General features: G+C 48.4%; 1 pseudogene; it reads left to right on the forward strand.

Annotated features, from left to right (window-relative positions):
- The first annotated feature begins 6,320 nt into the window (after positions 1 to 6,320).
- LOC111175959 (G/T mismatch-specific thymine DNA glycosylase pseudogene) lies at positions 6,321 to 7,452 on the forward strand (annotated as a pseudogene).
- The last annotated feature ends 9,338 nt before the right edge of the window (positions 7,453 to 16,790 follow it).

Below are 16,790 nucleotides of genomic sequence, written 5' to 3' on the forward strand. Positions count from 1 at the left end.
GTCCTCAGTCTCACGTCTGAAAGCTTGGAAGTATCTTCCCTCTCCCTGTTTAAATCATTCAGTCATTTAGCAAACATTTATTGTGCCTACTAATTAAATCTCGCAGTGTAAAGGGGAGATGGTTGGATAAACACAAATCATTAGTGCATGCACTAGAGATGTGAGGGACAGAAGGGAGCTAGGATTTATTATGTACCTATGGTATGCTGGCAGAAGTGGCAAAGCCGGATGTGGGTGCCCGTACCTCTGACTCCTGTCCACGAGGAGAGATCAGGTCTGTGCCCTGGGGTGGAAGTGGGGATGGGGATGGGGGGGGCCAGGTGTATGCTACCTCAGTCTGGGCCTGGGCAGGTGAGGCCTCCCAGGGAAAGGGAAACTGGAGCTGAGGCTTGAAAGAAGCAATGTATTCCAGATGAAGGGAACAGCATATGTGAAGGTCCAGAGGCATGTAAAGGATATGGAGAGTTCATAGAGGATATAGAGATTTCCTGAGTACTCGAGACCAGCCACAGCAGATGCTCACTGTGCAGTGAGGAAGAGCAAGATCTCAGCAGGCCTTCAAATAAGGCCTTTCTAGTAGGGATTTGGGACCCCTGGGAAGACTTGCCTAAACTCTGACCCCTCCTAGGGGAATTGAATGCCACAGCCATCGAATCCATAATTTAACCAAATGAAGCTGCTTGTGTGGCTCCAGAAGGAAAGGGAAGTATCGGGGGAGTGGGCCTTCCTAAAACCAGTGAAATCATACCACCCTGTGGCCTACCTTCCCGGAGAACAGCCTGCTTCTCTCCCTTCTGTACCCCAGAGCACCTAGACTGGAACAAGTGCCCAGCAAAGCTTGTGAAATAGTGCAGAATGTAATTTGTTTCTCCCTACCACATACTGACGTGTACATTAATGCAGGAACTTGCTTTAAGCTCAGACATATTTATCCCACTGGAAAATTTGGATCTGAGACTAAGAGTTCCATGTGGGCTTGAGTGGAGGAGACATAAGTTTGGGAGCTGAAGGGTGGCCGTGGGACTGAGGGTCATAGCCAGGCTGCAGGGAGGAGAAGGAAGCAGCAGTACTCAGGAGAAGCTGTGGTTCCCATCTGTCTGGGGCTCGCCCTATCTTAGATCCCACAAGGCCCGCACATCCTTGTGGTCCTTTCTTACTTAAGCAAGTTCAGTTATCTGTACCTGCACCCCACCGAGAGTTCCCCACCCCAAAGCACCCTGATATATACCGGCCTGGAACAGCCAGAGGAGCCCCAGCACCCAGGTGGAAAGGCATCTTACAGACCAGCCAAGGCAGTGGTTCCAGTGGAGCCACAGGAGCACCCAACTCCAGGGATATTCCCACAGAACTAGGGGCTGGTAGATGGTTTTATTACACAAACAGTGCAGAAGCCCAGTATGTGAGAGAGACAATGAATACATTACACCTGTATGTACTGTTATGTTTAATGTTTACATTCATGTTTATCAAGCTAGATAGTACATAAACACAGTTTTAAAACCAAACAAATACAAAGGGATATAGAATGAAATGTAGGCTTCCCTCACACCCCTGTTCTGCCTTCTGATTTCCTTTCCCACAATCAACCAGCAACCAGTTTTTCAGATACCCTTCCAGAGATTAAAAAAAATAGTTTTATATACATATCTTTTCTCTTTCACAAGTGGCAGTAACATATACTGTTCTGCAGCTTCCTTTTCACACTAATATTGTCTTGGAGATTGTCCCAGCTCAAAATGTGTAATAACAGCCCCATAGTATTCCATTGCCTGAATGTGTACTTTCTTTTTTTTTTAAAGTTATACAAAATCATCACAGCCAAAAGGAGGCTAACGAGACATGATGACTTGATGTCCTATGATCTTCTGGGACAGAAGAAAGATATAAAGTGAAAACTAAGGAAATACAAATAAAGCACAGACTTTAGCTATTAAAGTATCAATCTTGGTTCATTAACAAGTTTACCATACTAGGGAGTTCCCTGGTGGCCTAGTGGTTAGGATTCCGGGCTTTTAATGCCAGGCGGGGTTCAATCCCTAGTCGGGGAACTGAGATCCCACAAGCCGTGCAGTGCAGCAACAAAATAAACAAAACAAAACAAAACAAAACCAAAAAGGTACACCATACTAATGTCAGATGTTGATAATGGGGACATTTGGGTGTGGGGTTTATGAGAGCCCTGTACAATCTTCACAACTTTTCTGCACGTTTAAACCTGTTCTAAAAATGTTTATTTTAAAAAAATTTAAAAACATACAGATGTTGAGATTAACAAAGTATCACTTCATGCAAAAGCCTTACTGACTGCCTAATAGTGCTGGGTCATTATGTAGGTTCCTTAGTCAAACGAGGGAAGTAAAAGTACTTCCCTGAGGGAATATGAGAATTGTTTTACATTTTCAAAGGGCTGTTTGAGATAAAAATGGTGGAACCACTGGCCTAGTCCCCACCCTGTCAGTTTACCAGGGGGCAACAGAGGCTAGAAAAAGTGTGACTCGTGCCCGGTCACAGACTATCACCTCAGGTTCTTCCAAGCCCCACGCAGGCACCGGGCTGGTTGGCACTCGCTGCCCACACTGGGCGAATACCTCCCGGGTCTGCTGGGTCAGCAGTGGGAAAGACGTCCAGCCGTGTCCTCCCTCCTGGGAGGTAATTTCATTTTAACAGGCTGACATACAAGCTGAAGGAAAGACGCTCTAACGATGGATGTCAGGCACTGGTTAGCAGGGGAAGCCTCTTAGGACCCTTGGCATCCCTCCCCTTGATGCCTCCCTCCCCTTGATGCCTCCTAGGAAGGCGGACTGGGCGCGGGCTCACAGGACCCCCGCGACCCCAGCGCTGCCTCCTGCGTCGGCGCCCTTCCCAGGGCTATCCGCGCCTTCACCACTAGAGGGAGCCGCGAGCGGCCCCACGGCGCCCGGCCGTTCCACCCCCAGGCCCGGCCCCTCACCGCAGCTCAGACTTCGCCAGGCGAGGCTCCGGCAAGCCTGGGCCCCTTCCAGTCCTCAGGCCTCAAGCCCGCTGCCCTCTGCCGCCCCGACCTCGTGCAGGTGCCCAGCACCCTGAACTTCACCGAGGGGCCCATGCTCAGATCCCTCTACCCAACCCTCTGAAAACCCTCCTGTGCTTCGGCTCCCATTTTATAAATTAGGACCCAAAGAGGGTAACAGTCATGCCCAGGGTGACACAGCTAACGTTTGGCAGAACGAGATGCCCAGGGGGCCTGGTTCTGACCTCCTTGCCTCAGGGGTTCTCCCTCAAAGGGTCTCAATCCCCCTCACTGTAGCCTTCTATCCAGGTGGGGAAACCGAGGCACAGGGCAGCGCTAGGTAGGGTATATACACTGTGTGGGGGTGGCTCAGTCTGCCAAGGGTAGGCAGGAGGCTACACTGGGAGGCCAGCCCCTTGACAGATGAACACAGCAGGAGAGCCGGTGGGGGGCGGAGGGTGCCAGCCTGCCCCAAGGAGGGGAAGGGGTGCAGATGCTGGTGACTCTCTCCTGTGGATGTGTGACAGCTGCAGCCTCGGGTGGGAGGCCAGAGACCCCACACGCTAAGAACTTTCACTCACTGCCTGAGGGCTAATCCCATTACTCTCCTGGACCCTCTGGGACCACCCTCCCTAACCCTCCCTAATCCCCTGCCTCCCTCTGGGAATGGTCCAAGGCCCTACCGTGGACCCCTGCCAACCTCAGTCTCCTGCAGACCTCACCCCCTCAGGCCCTATCAGCCGCCTGTGCCCACCCATGCCCAATTCCTGTGGAGGTCCGACCTCCTCCACCTGCCTCCCCTGCCAGCCCTGCCCCTGTCTGCCAGCCCCTAAGCTGCCTTCCCAAAATGGCCTCCAGCTGGGCTCCAGGTTTTGTGAGCCTCCTTGCCCTTCCCAAGCAGGCTTCTGTTTTAGTTTCTGTTGAAGGAATCATCAGGTGAGCGCTTGGGTCCACAGTGTTTTCATCTGTAAAATGATGCTGATCTGATGATACGGTGAGATGCCATATAATAGCAAGTGTTTAGTGCAGCACCTGGCACGAGGGAAAACCCCAAGGTGTCAGTTGCTGATGTAATTACCATCAGTGGGACGGATATGTCAGCTATGCAAGGGGAGTGGATGTATTCTGTTACCAGAAGGCAGCTCCATGGCCTGGGGGCAGATGTTAGAGGGAGGTAGATATGACTCAGGTACCCTGTCCTCACACTAGTGATAGGAGCCACTATGTACACTGGGTATTGGGCTCTTCCTGTAGGCTAGGTTAAGCCTCTCCATCCCCTCATGAGGTAGGTACTATCCATACCCCCATTTTGCAGTTTGGAAACTAAAGTTAAGAGACAGCTGGGAATTCCCTGGTGGTCCAGTGGTTAGGTAGGTCTCTGCACTTTCACTGATGAGGTAACGGGTTTGATCCCTGGTCAGGGAACTAAGATCCCACAAGCCGTGTGGGACAGCCAAAAAAAACCCCCAAAAACAAAAGGCGGCTATGAAGTGGTGGAGCTGGAATCAAACACAGCTCTGACTCCAGAATTCTTTGCAGTATTCTACTGCTTTTCAGGGTCCACTTCAATGAAAGCTGATGTTTGAGAGATGCCCACCCCCCAAAAGGTAATGGGCTTCCCATTTGCCAGAAGCATTCAAGGCAATGCTAAGGGACAACCAGTCAGGAGCCCTGAGGTTCCATTACAGGCCCCAATCCCCCCAGTGTCCCCAGCCTCCTGTTTCCAGGGCAGGCCAGGCCAGGTCACTGCCCCCTCCCCAGCCTGGGCACAGGAGGGGCCCCCTTTGGCCCTCAGCCTCCCTCTCTCCTACCTTCTGCTGCTCCTCATTTACATAAATTATCTCTCCCCAATTATCCATCCAGCTGTCCCAACTGTGACCTGTGAATGAATTAAAAACGGGATATAATTTAATAATGGCTGATTAGAAGGAGATTAGTTGTTATATAAAAAGGAAAAGCCAAGAGCCAGCTAGTTGCCCTTAATCTGAGCCAATACCATCGTTATTCGGGAAAGGCTACCCTGGCCATCATCAGGCAAGGCAGGCATGAGGATGAGGGTTAGGGGAGAGCCCAGGTGGGGCCAGACCATCCCAGAGAGAAGACCAGGGTACTGGGAGCTGGGAAGTTGAGTCCCAGGCAACTCCTGTTACTTCCCTGGGCCTTGCTCCGTCCTTCTAAGTGGGCTTGGGTAGTTTCTGGGGCCCCTTCTTGCTCTAAAGTCTAGATGCCCTCAAATCAAACCACTGGGCTTTCCCAAGGCAGCCACTGCCTCCACAACAGAGCCTGCCCAGCCCCTGCTGGCGTAAGAACTGGGGGTTCAAGAGTCTGGTGCCTCCTAGGAACACACAGCAGCTGGGGATGCGGACCTCCCCAGGAGGGGACCCGGCTGTCTGGGGTAAGTGATAGAGAAGGGACTGGGGTTGGTTGCACCAGGAAGGCTCCATGGAGGAGAGACTGACTGAAACAAAGAGTGTGTGAGTGCCCAGCAGGATCTCTGGGCCCCCTTGCCCTCAGGTGAATGACTGGATGTAGTGGCAAGGACATGTCTCCGAGATTCCCAGTCACCCTTTCAGCCTCAGCTCACGTGCACCTCCTCCAGGAAGCCCGCCCTTGATCTCCCCAGCTTTGTGGTCTCCCCAGTGCTCCCATATTTGTCCACCTGCTAATGGTGTCCATCTGCTTATGGGGCATTTCTGTCCCCGTCTGTGAGTTCCTCAAGGCCAGGGGCCAGCTTTTTATCTTTACGCCACCAGTGCCAGGTACACAATTTTTGCTCAACAACATCATTGAATAAATAAAGATACCTCCTCCAGAAAGCCTTCTGTGATTGCCCGAGTGTGGGTTCTGTGCTCACAACGTACACTGTGATTATGCCTTTAAAAGTAAGGTAAGTCGGGCTCAGGACAGACAGAAGCTCAGGGAGGAGGAGGGGGGTGACTAGAAACTTGGAGGAGGAGCTTGAGCGCCAGCCGCTGTCCCAGTTCTGCCAGCAATCGAGTCTAAGTGTTTGGTTATTACCCTACCGCAGTACGTGCGTGGGCCGCGGTACTAGAGTGGCCAGTGGCTTGCTTGCCCGGCAGGAGTACCTGCGCGCGCTATCGGCAGCAGGGAATGGAAGCGGAGGACGCAGGCATCTATTCCCTCCAGCAAGCGCAAGCTTTTTATACGTTTCCATTCCAACAAAAGATCACTGAAGTTCCTAGTATGGCACTTATGAATGAACAAGAAATGCCAGCAGAAGTTCCAGCCCCAGCTCCTGCTCAGGAACCCACACAAGAGACTCCAAAAGGAAAACCCAAAACAACAGAACCAAAAACTCCAGTGGAACCCAAAAAACCTGCTGAGGCCAAAAAATCTGGCAAGTCCACAAAATCAAAAGAAAAGCAAGAAAAAATTACAGACACATTTAAAGTGAAAAGTAGACCAGTTCAATAGTGTTTCAGAAGCTGAACTTTTGACCAAGACTCTACCAGACATTTTGACCTTCAATCTGGACATTGTGATTATTGGCATAAACCCAGGACTAATGGCTGCTTACAAAGGGCATCATTACCCTGGACATGGAAACCATTTTTGGAAGTGGCTGTTTATGTCAGGGCTGAGTGAGGTCCAACTGAATCACATGGATGATCACACTTTACCAGGGAAATAGGGTATTGGATTTACCAATATGGTGGCAAGGATAACACCAGGCAGCAAGGACCTTTCCGGTAAAGAATTTTGTGAAGGAGGACGTATTCTAGTGCAGAAATTACAGAAATATCAGCCACGAATAGCAGTGTTTAATGGAAACTGTATTTATGAAATTTTTAGTAAGGAAGTTTTTGGAGTAAAAGTTAAGAACTTAGAATTAGGACTTCAACTGCATAAGATCCCAGACACAGAAACTCTCTGCTATGCTATGCCATCATCCAGTGCAAGATGTGCTCAGTTTCCTCGAGCCCAGGACAAAGTTCATTACTACGTTAAGCTGAAGGACTTAAGAGATCAGTTGAAAGTCAGTGAGCGAAACACAGACATTCAAGAGGTGCAATATACATTTGACCTGCGGCTAGCCCAAGAGGATGCAAAGAAGATGGCTGTGAAGGAAGAAAAATATGATCTGGGTTATGAAGCAGCATGCGGTGGTGCTTATAGTGAAAATCCATGCAGTAGTGAACCTTGCAGCTTCTCTTCAAATGGGCTGACAGCTGACAGTGGAGAATCAACTTTCAGTGACATTCCAGAAGGGCAGTGGATGACCCAGTCATTTACAGACCAGATTCCTTCCTTTAATAATCACTGTGCGATGCAAGAACAGGAAGAAGGAAACCATGCTTAAGAATGGTGTTTCTGGGCTTCCCTGGTGGCGCAGTGGTTGAGAGTCCGCCTGCCGATGCAGGGGACACGGGTTCGTGCCCCGGTCCGGGAAGATCCCACATGCTGCGGAGCGGCTGGGCCCGTGAGCCATGGCCGCTGAGCCTGCGCGTCCAGAGCCTGTGCGTCCAGAGCCTGTGCTCCTCAATGGGAGAGGCCGCAACAGTGAGAAGCCCGCGTACCGCACAAAAAAAAAAAAAAAAAAAAAAAGAATGGTGTTTCTCAGCCCTGCTTAAATGCTACAGTTTTAATGCAGTTGTCAAGAAGCGGCCCTCGGTTTGTTAACTGAAGTATTTTATTCATATTTTACTCTGGTGATGTAATCATGGTACAGTAGAATCAACTGTACAGACCTAAGTAGTTTGGAAGGAGAAAGTAGAGTTCTTTGCGTATGAGTTTCTATATTGGAATTAATCATCATTCCAGCTATTTATAAACTATCTTTCATTTATGAAGAAATTGATTTTCTTTTGGGAGTCACTTTTAACCTGTAATTTAAAAATGCAAGAGTCTGCATATTTACACTTGATTATTAACTGTGCGTAAACTTAGATGCACCGTTATCCCTTTCATACGTAAGAAGGGCATGCTAATGATAAGATTCCCACCGGTAAAGAGGCAAATGTGCTGATTTTCATCTGTGAGGTTAACCCTCAGTGGAGTCTCATTTGGTAGTTCTTAGTGGTGTTTGATGGGCTTCCTTGTTGTATTCACACTGAGACCTCCTTGCTTTACCAGTGGTGAGCATCTGTGAGAGTTGCTTGGTAGTAGAGTTGGAGAGTATGGCCTTGCAGCAGCAAGGCTAACCCAGCCTTACCTTTCAGGGCCATGAGCCCTGGCTTTGGCCCTCTCACCCCCATGTGCTGGTCCTCTAGTAGACAGAAACTATGCTGCTGGGATGGTAAGTTCCAGAGAGTGCAGAAGACCTTTTAAATTTTGCTACTTCATCTGTGTTTTACTTGAGAGACATACATTTGATAGGGAAGGAACTGAATTTCTCAGTATCTATCACCATTCAAATTTTATCCTCCTTGGCTTTAAGCATGTAACATGGAAATGATGAGAAATGAACTTTCAGGTTGAGTAACAAGATGCTGGAGGAGTTTGATAATCTTATTTAAACTGGTGCTTTATATACATGAGATGTACTAAAATAAATAATACAGGATTTTTCTTGCTAGGTAAATCGAATAAGCCAGTAATTTAAAAAAATTCTTTCTCTTCATCATTGCTATTTGTTACTGTGGACTAAGTGAACCTCGTGGCCAGGTTACTTTGAAGTAATGTATCTTTGTGATTTTCTAATGCATTTTCCATGGTGCTACAAATAGTCCAGACTACTAGGCCTGGTGGATATCAAAGCTGGGTATTTAGAAATGCCAGTTGCATTTACTTCTGATCACCTCTGAATATTCTGATTTTATACCTACCCAGGGAGCATATTGTTTCTTGATATGAAAATATTTATGAGGTTTTGTTTTTTTTCTAAAAGGTTATATAGCCTGTTTTTTTTGTAATAAGAGATACAAATTATTGCTGTGAATGTTCACATGCTTTTTTAGCTGTAGCTATGATGGATTTAATTTTTCCTTTAGTCTAGGTAAAGCTGTGTAAAAGTCATTCATGTTATTTAAATCACATCCTGTACTGCTGTTTACATGGATGTTTTGTGCAGGTGCTTTGAAGTGCCTTGCATCAGGGATTAGGAACAATTTAATTATTTTTTCATGGGACTATGTAAAGCATGTAACTAGGTATTGCTTTGGTTCCTAACGATTATAGCCTTACATAGATTCCTTTTTTTTTTGAGTGGAGAAAATACCCTTTAAATTATGACGGACACTCACTAGAGAATGGGTTTGAAGATTTTTTTCAAGTGTACAGTAATGGTGTTTTTCATTAAATATGACAGATGGATGGTAAATGTTGATATGCCCTATACACAACAATATGAGACTTTTTCATTAAATAATATTTTAAAAGTTTTTAAATTCATTTGAAACTCTGATGGTTTTTACAATAAAAAATATTGAAGATGGAAAAAAAAAAATAAGGTAAGTCACAGGATTTCCCTAGTGGCCTAGTGGTTAGGATTCCGGGCTTTCACTACCGTGGCCCGGGTTCAATCCCTGGTCAGGGAACTGAGATCCCGCAAGCAACGCAACGCGGCCAATAAATAAATAAATAAATAAATAAATAAATAAATAAATAAGGCAAGCCACTTATGGAGAAGTAATATACATAGACCAATAGTTATAGATAAAAATGGATGGATAGACAGAGAGCTCGGAGTCAGACTGCCTGTATATGAACCCCAGGTCCACTACTTCTGACCGCATGACCTTGGGTTCTTCCCAAGGTCTCTTGTACTGTGCCTCAGTTTCCTCGTCTATACAATGGATGTATTTAATATTTCCTACCTCGTACGGTTTTGTTTTTTAATTGGTCACGCCACGCGGCATGTGAGATCTTAGTTTCCCAACCAGAGATCGAACCCGCACCCCCTGCATTGGAAGCGCAGAGTCTTAACCACTGGACTGCCAGGGAAGTCCCCCTCATAGGGTTTTTATGAGGACGACATGGGTGAATAGAGAAAAGCACTTACAACTGTGCAGGGTACGTAGTGAGCAATTGGTAAGCACTTGTGGGTGTTGCAGTGCATGTCACACTATTTGGTTTTCTTGCCAGTGGTGGGATCTCTGAAAACAGGACTGGACTTCTCATCTCTGTTGATGGGGTTGGATGGACAGACAGGCCTGCACGGGGCTATCTCAGCAGTCCTGGCTGCTGCTTTCACACTGAAAGTTCCAAGGGGGCACACGTTGGGCAGGACCAGCACATTTCTCCCACCATTGATGGAGGATCTGCTCAGTGTCAGACCCAGAGTCCCAGCCCTTCCCAAAGAGGCTCACAGCTTTGCGGAGAGCAACACACCCATGAAAGGGGTCTGACCTCATGGTTCAGGTCTGGGCCATGTGTCCCACGTGGTCAGCTTCAGAGGATGTCTGCCAGGCCTGAGCTTGTATGAAGGGGCCAAGCCCCTGGAGGAAACAGGCATGCTGACCAGGGAGGGAAAGCTAGAGTCCTCTGCAGCAGCTGACTTAGGGCCATCAAGGAGCGGACGACAAAGGGAGCACGGTCTGCAGTGCCAGAGGCTGGGAACGGTTCGGGTAGATTCCAGAAAATGTTGATTTCCTCAGAACATAAGGAGGCGTAAGGTGTATGCGTGCACAGTAAGTGTTTGCCGACTGGCAAACTGAGCTGCTCCAGAAATTTTCAAACATTCCCAGTTATGAACATCTTGATTCCTTATGCGTGGGGAGGTGCCTGGGAATCTGTATATTTGACAAGACCTTAGGTAAGTCTCATGAACAGGCAGTTTCGTCTGCCATCCCATCCTCCAGGCCCGGGAGCTGCAGTGCCCTCGGAGAACGGGGCTGACTGTGACCTCACCTTGCCCAGCACCCTCTGACATCCCATCGAGCCCCTACTCCACTCATACCCAGCCCAGGACAACCTCCCTGGTGGAGCCCAGAGCATATCTGTCCATACTGCAGCAGGAGGCCTCCCAGGCCAGCCTGGGCTGTGGGATAATTTGATATTCAAATCCTGGCAAAGACCTGCTTTAAATTGCTGCAAATTAAGCTGATTTTGTCCCTCCGAATGAGGGATTTGCTCCTGTGGATCAACCCTTCCGAGGACTTGATGAGGTCAGGATTAGAGCCGGAGGGCCGGAGAGAAAAGCCTGAGGTGGGAGGCTGGAGAGCTGCTTCTTGGTGGGAGGGCGAGCCCGGCCTCTGTGTGTCTCTCCCCAGCCCCGGAGTTAGGGAAGTTTCCCAGAGTCTCAAAACTCAGCTCTTCACAGTGATGAGGGGTCTCTGGGCCCCTGAGGGGCCAGCCTTGCCGCCCCTGGCCCCATCCTCAGGAGAGCCCAGCCCTGTAAAATTCCCAGAGTGGACCACATCTCATCTTTCCAAGCATCTGAGAGCCAGGGCCCAACTGATCACCCCCATTTCACCGATGAGGAAACGGAGGCTCCGAGAGGTGAGATGAGGCTCTGCTGGCCAAAGACAACCTGGACTCAACCTCTGCCACCAGGTTGCTGTGTGACCTTGAGCAAAGGGCCTCTGTGAGCCTCCTCGTAAGGATTACTGACAATGCGTGCACAGCGCCAGACACGTGGCAAGCACGCCATTGAGCATCGGCCAAGGTTACTACCCACACAGCAAGCACAGGCCAAGGCCCTGAAGCTAGGAAGCGGCAGAACAGGGATTAGGACCCGGCCTCTCTGGCCTGACTGAGTCACCCCCCCCCACCCCCACCCCCACCCCCCACCCCCACCCCCCACCCCTGCCTTCTCCTGGAGGTCTGTGCCTGCTGATGGCGCCCCTCCCTGGCAGAACCTCATTTCCATCTGTTTTATCAAGGCCTGTACTGTATATTGCAGCCATTTCGAATTGCACCATTAAAGATTTTATGCTGGAGACGTTAAAATTAAAAAGATCTATGTGCAAAGAGTCACAACGAATTTAATCAACTTGATTTAATAGAAAACAGCAAATGGAATTTATGATGCTCCAAAAGACAAGGGAATTTTTTTTTTCAACAAAAAATAATAAAAAGCACTTTCTGGAAAACAGAAAGTGGAGTGGGATGGGGGTGGCTCCCCATCTGAGAGTTTATCAGAACCTAATCCGCGGCCAACAACCCCAGTCGGGGCGGTTTGCCCGCTAATCCCAGCTGCCATTAAAATATTAAAGATAAATCTAATCGTCTCTTTATCCAAAATAAGCGACTTTTGTGGGGGAGAAAACATATAACCCTTTGGGAGGAGAATTAGTCCTAATGCATCAAATGGAATTCGGTCCAGGCTGGGGCGAAATAGGGTTTAGAGTCAAATGAGATGGTAATAGAAATAAAGCCCAGAATAACAAATTAAAAACCCTCATTTACACGAATTAAAAGGGCGCACAAAAGGGCTGGAAGCCCAGGCCTACACTCCTCATCCCCCAGGCCCACTCCCCCCTCCCCTGGTCTCGCCCGCCTAGCTCTTCACCTACTCACAGGCCCCCAGGAGAGGAGCCACTGCCTGACCTCATCCTCTCAACTTGTGTCCCGCAGCTTCCTGCGGACTCCCCAGCTTCCTGCTCCGAGCCCAAGTCCAGGCTGGGTTCCTGAAGGCTGACTGAGCCTTTAGGCATCTTTCCACATCCCTGGGGTGGGCTCTAGGGTCAGACAGAACTGGGCTCCTGTCCCAGGGCCGCCCCTCACTATGTGAGGTCTTGGTTTAATTTCTTAAACTCCCCAGGCCCCTGCTAAATTCACGGGAAAATGCGGATAACACTAGTCTCCACCCTTACGCAGCCTCTCTCCACGGCCTTGACCTCATTGCTGCCTGCCGCCCTAGCTCCCCTGGATTCAACAAGATGACATCAGGACAGCCCCAGGCAGCTTGGCCACTAAGGGACCCTGGGGAGGTCAGACCTGTGCCCCTGGAAGGCAGGAGAGCTCAGCAATGGGCCAGCCTGGAAGGCAGGGGGGCGGCCAGCAGCCATTTTGAAGAACTAGGTGGGGTCACCCCTAAATTGTCACTCGAGAGGCCTGAGGCCACTCCAGGTCTTCAGGCTTCTCACTAAGCAGCGCTGTGTCCCCTGAGGTTGCCTCAGGGTTGATCTGTGGCTCCTCCTTCATGGTGGGATTTCGGGGGCTCTGACACATACCTCCCACAACCCGGGAAACCCTCACCTTCGGGTCCAGGTCTGAATTCCCCACATTAAAATCGCACTCTCTGCCTTAACAGCAGGATGCTTAGCAAAGGAGACACACTCAAATAACAAAAACAGAAAACAGAAAAAAAAGAAAAAAAAAAAGGAGACACACTCCCCTCCAGAGGATTCAAGGGCCCCTCCCTGAACCATCACGAAGTTGACGGGTACAGACCAGTATGACAAACCTGCTCCCAAGAGCCTGTCTGGACGGCGGGCAGGAGAGGGGGAGGAGGGGGCTCTCATGCCTGAGGCACCCCGTACACACACACAGGAGGGCAGGAATACACCTCTGACCTCCCCCAGCCTTCTTAACATATCCACTTGAACGGGAAGTTCATGCTGACAGCATTTTATTATGGGATATTAAGTGGAATCGGATTGCGGGGCTAAAGCTTTCCCTGGCTGACTTTCTGTGTTCTGTTGGCCTCCTCCCCTCTGCACCCGCCAGAGTCCCTCCTCCCTCTAGGGAGTGCTAGGAGGGGGTCTCTCCTCTTACCTTCTTCAACACCTACCTGACCCCCACCTTTGGACTATGCCAAATGGTAATTCTGGGAAATTGGGCTGGGCTGGAAGACATCCCTGGCCACTTGGGAGTGGGTGACCTTCTCCCCAGGATGACTGACCGGAAACGTGAGGGGATGCTAGATGGGACGGGGTTTTCCCAGAGAGGCGTCCTAAGCCTGAGGTTTGATGGGCAAGTGTTGAGGGAAGGTGGTCACAGGTGAAGGAGCTGGGGTGGCCCGTTGCTGCAAGCTACCTTAGCACATGGGGAAGGGGCTGGATTCCCAGAATAACACACAGTTCTGGGTTAGCAAATAGCACCATTATACAAGGTTGTTGTAAGGATTAAAAGGAAATATAACATTTGTGAGTGTCTACCATGTACCAGGCACTGTGGCGAGGGTTTTACATACATTCTCTCACTTAATCCTCACACCTCCATAATGTGGATTCTTTAATTATCCCCATTTTACAAAACAGGAAACTGAGGCTCCCAGAGGTCAAGTAAATGCCAGGGTCTGATCCCAGCCATCTGACTCCAGAACTGTGCTTTTAGCCACTGCACCATAATAGCTCATATCAGGTGCTATACTAGCCACTTATGATAAAATGGTCAAGGTGTGAGCTTTGGTGCCAGATGGCTGGCCAGGTAGTATACGGGTTTGTCCACAATTCTTCCCTCCCTCTATACCCTTGTCGTGCCTTCCCTGGTGGGGGGAGCTTATTGCCCCACTTCATTGCCTTTGGTCTTTGCTATGTGACTAGCTTCAGCCTATGGGATATGAGCAGGTATGACCCAAGCAGAGGCTTTAAATGGGTTTGTGTGCTTTGGCTGCCTCTGCTAGAAGAGCATGCCTTTGATAGCCACAGTCCCAGAATGAGAGGTATGAGGCAGACCCAGAAGCAACCCACAGGTCACACCCAAGCCTAGCTGCGCCTGGACCCTGGGACCCAGAGCGAGAGATAAACCGCCTGAGATGTGGACATTGTTGTTACACCTTACTTGTAGAAGCCATGGAGTTGCCCTGCTCAGACACAGTTCAGGAGAGAACTAGCTGTTCAGGTGCAAGAGTGCAGTTAGCAGACAGCCTCCAGCTGCAGCCTCTTCCAGATCCACAGCAGTGCTGTTTGATTTTTTCCCAGCTTTACTGAGATATAATTGACAGATAACATTGTGTAAGTTTAAGGTGTATAGCATGTTGATTTGATACATTTATAATCTGCAAAATGATTCCCACCATAGTATTAGTTATCACCTCCATCCCATCACATAGTTATCATTTCTTTTTTGTGATGAGAATATTTGAGATCTACTCTCTTGGTAACATTCAAGTATATGATCCAGAATTACTAGTTATAATCACTCACCCCAGTGTTTGAGTGACTGGGCATGGTGAGGGTCCTAGGGCCTGGCCATTTCTGCCCAACTCAAGGCTTCTTTAGAGGGCAGCCTTTGCTCCAGAGCTCCGCATTAGATTGGCTGAGACTTTGTCAGAGCTGCATTGTGGTTTGAGGCTCTCCTTGTCCCATCCTGCTCCCCCTCCCCTTTACCTTTCACAGGGTTACCCCCACTCCCACCCCCAATAAACCACTTGCATTCCTAACCCTGTCTCATTAACTGCTTTCTTGAGTACTTGAACTGACACAGCCTTATTGCCACAAAACCTGACTATGCAATTCACTAGCTGTCTGACTGTAACCGTACGATGACTCAGTTTCCTCATCTGTAAAGAGAAGATAACAGAAACACCCATCTCATAGGTTTTTTGTGGGTATTGAATAAGATAATCCATGTACAGTGCTGAGCACTCGATAAATGTTAACTGAGATTGCCAGAGGTAGTTGTAACTCTCAATAAATAAATGCTAGCTACATATGAATGATATATGATAAAATATCAAGTCAACAGATATAAATCTAGGGCGGATCTTAAAAGACCGAAGTGTGAGAAGGGTGGGCAGATGAGTTGCAATTGTGGACAAGTATAAAGCAGAAAAAAATAACGAAAGCTTTCAAATGAGATGGTCGATATATTCTGAGCCATCATTTGTAACCAGAAAAAAGATTTCCAGACTTCTATATGATCTTTCACCTTCTAAATACTTTCATGCTTATTTTCCTCCAAGAAAGCCAGGAATGGCATCACCATCTCCATTTTACGGGTAAAGGGACTGAGGCACAGAGAGGCTAAAAGACTCACCCCACAGCACACAAGTAAGTGTTGGAGGCAGAAGTGAAACCATGTTTGTAGCTCTCCGTGCGCAGAGAATATCGGGCATCATGGAAAAGCACCAAAACAAAAAACTTAGGGGCTTCCCTGCAGCAAAGTCAAGTTGGTGCTACCTAGACCACTACAAAAGCTATTCTAGGGGACACTGGAGAAGTTCTCTAGATAGCACAGAAGAGAAGAGAGTCAAGTGAGCATCAAAGTCTGTGAGGTTGGAGAGGAGAGACAGATCCAAGAGAGAGTTCTAGCTGTCAGGACTTGGGGATAAGCCAGATCTCTGCTGTGATGGCAAGTCCTTCAATTTTCTCCCAGGTCAAAACATTTGATTTCAAATGCTTCTCCAAGGTATCAGTGAAGTGTCACTTATGGCCTCTAGTAACAGAGACCGGACATCAGTGGTTTAGACACTGGTGGAGGAAAAAAAAAAGGAAATTTCTTTCTCTCTGTATAAAAAAAGCTCTTTGGGGGCAGTCCAGGGCTGATATGGTGGCTCCTGGGTCTTCAGGCACCCAGACTCCTAACCTTCACTCCACTTTCCTAATGTTGGCTTCCATCCTCAAGGTCCCCTCATAGCCCAAAACAACTGCTGAAGCACTAGCCATCATGTCTGTGTTCCAGACAGGAAGCTGGAAGAAAGGCAGAAAGAGCAAAAAGGGTGTGTGCTAAATGTCTTAAGATTTCTGCTCATATTTCATTGGTTACAACTTTATCAAATGGACACTTTTAGCTGAAAAGGAGGCTGGGAAATGTAATCTTTTATCTATGGACATCACCACTCTGAATAAAATTAGAGTTCTGATACTAAGGCAGAGGAGAGAATAGAAATTGGGTAGGCAACCATCAGTCTCAGCATGCCCATAAACATAGATTTTATTAAGACATCTCTCTCCAAAGCCCTTCTCTTTATTACCCTGTATTATTAATAGCTCAATGGCCCAAATTAGATTTT

The sequence above is a fragment of the Delphinapterus leucas genome, chromosome 2 (assembly GCF_059928025.1).
Source record: "Delphinapterus leucas isolate spDelLeu-1000000601 "Yukka" chromosome 2, BTC_Dleu_Yukka2, whole genome shotgun sequence".
Classification (NCBI taxonomy): Eukaryota; Metazoa; Chordata; class Mammalia; order Artiodactyla; family Monodontidae; genus Delphinapterus; species Delphinapterus leucas.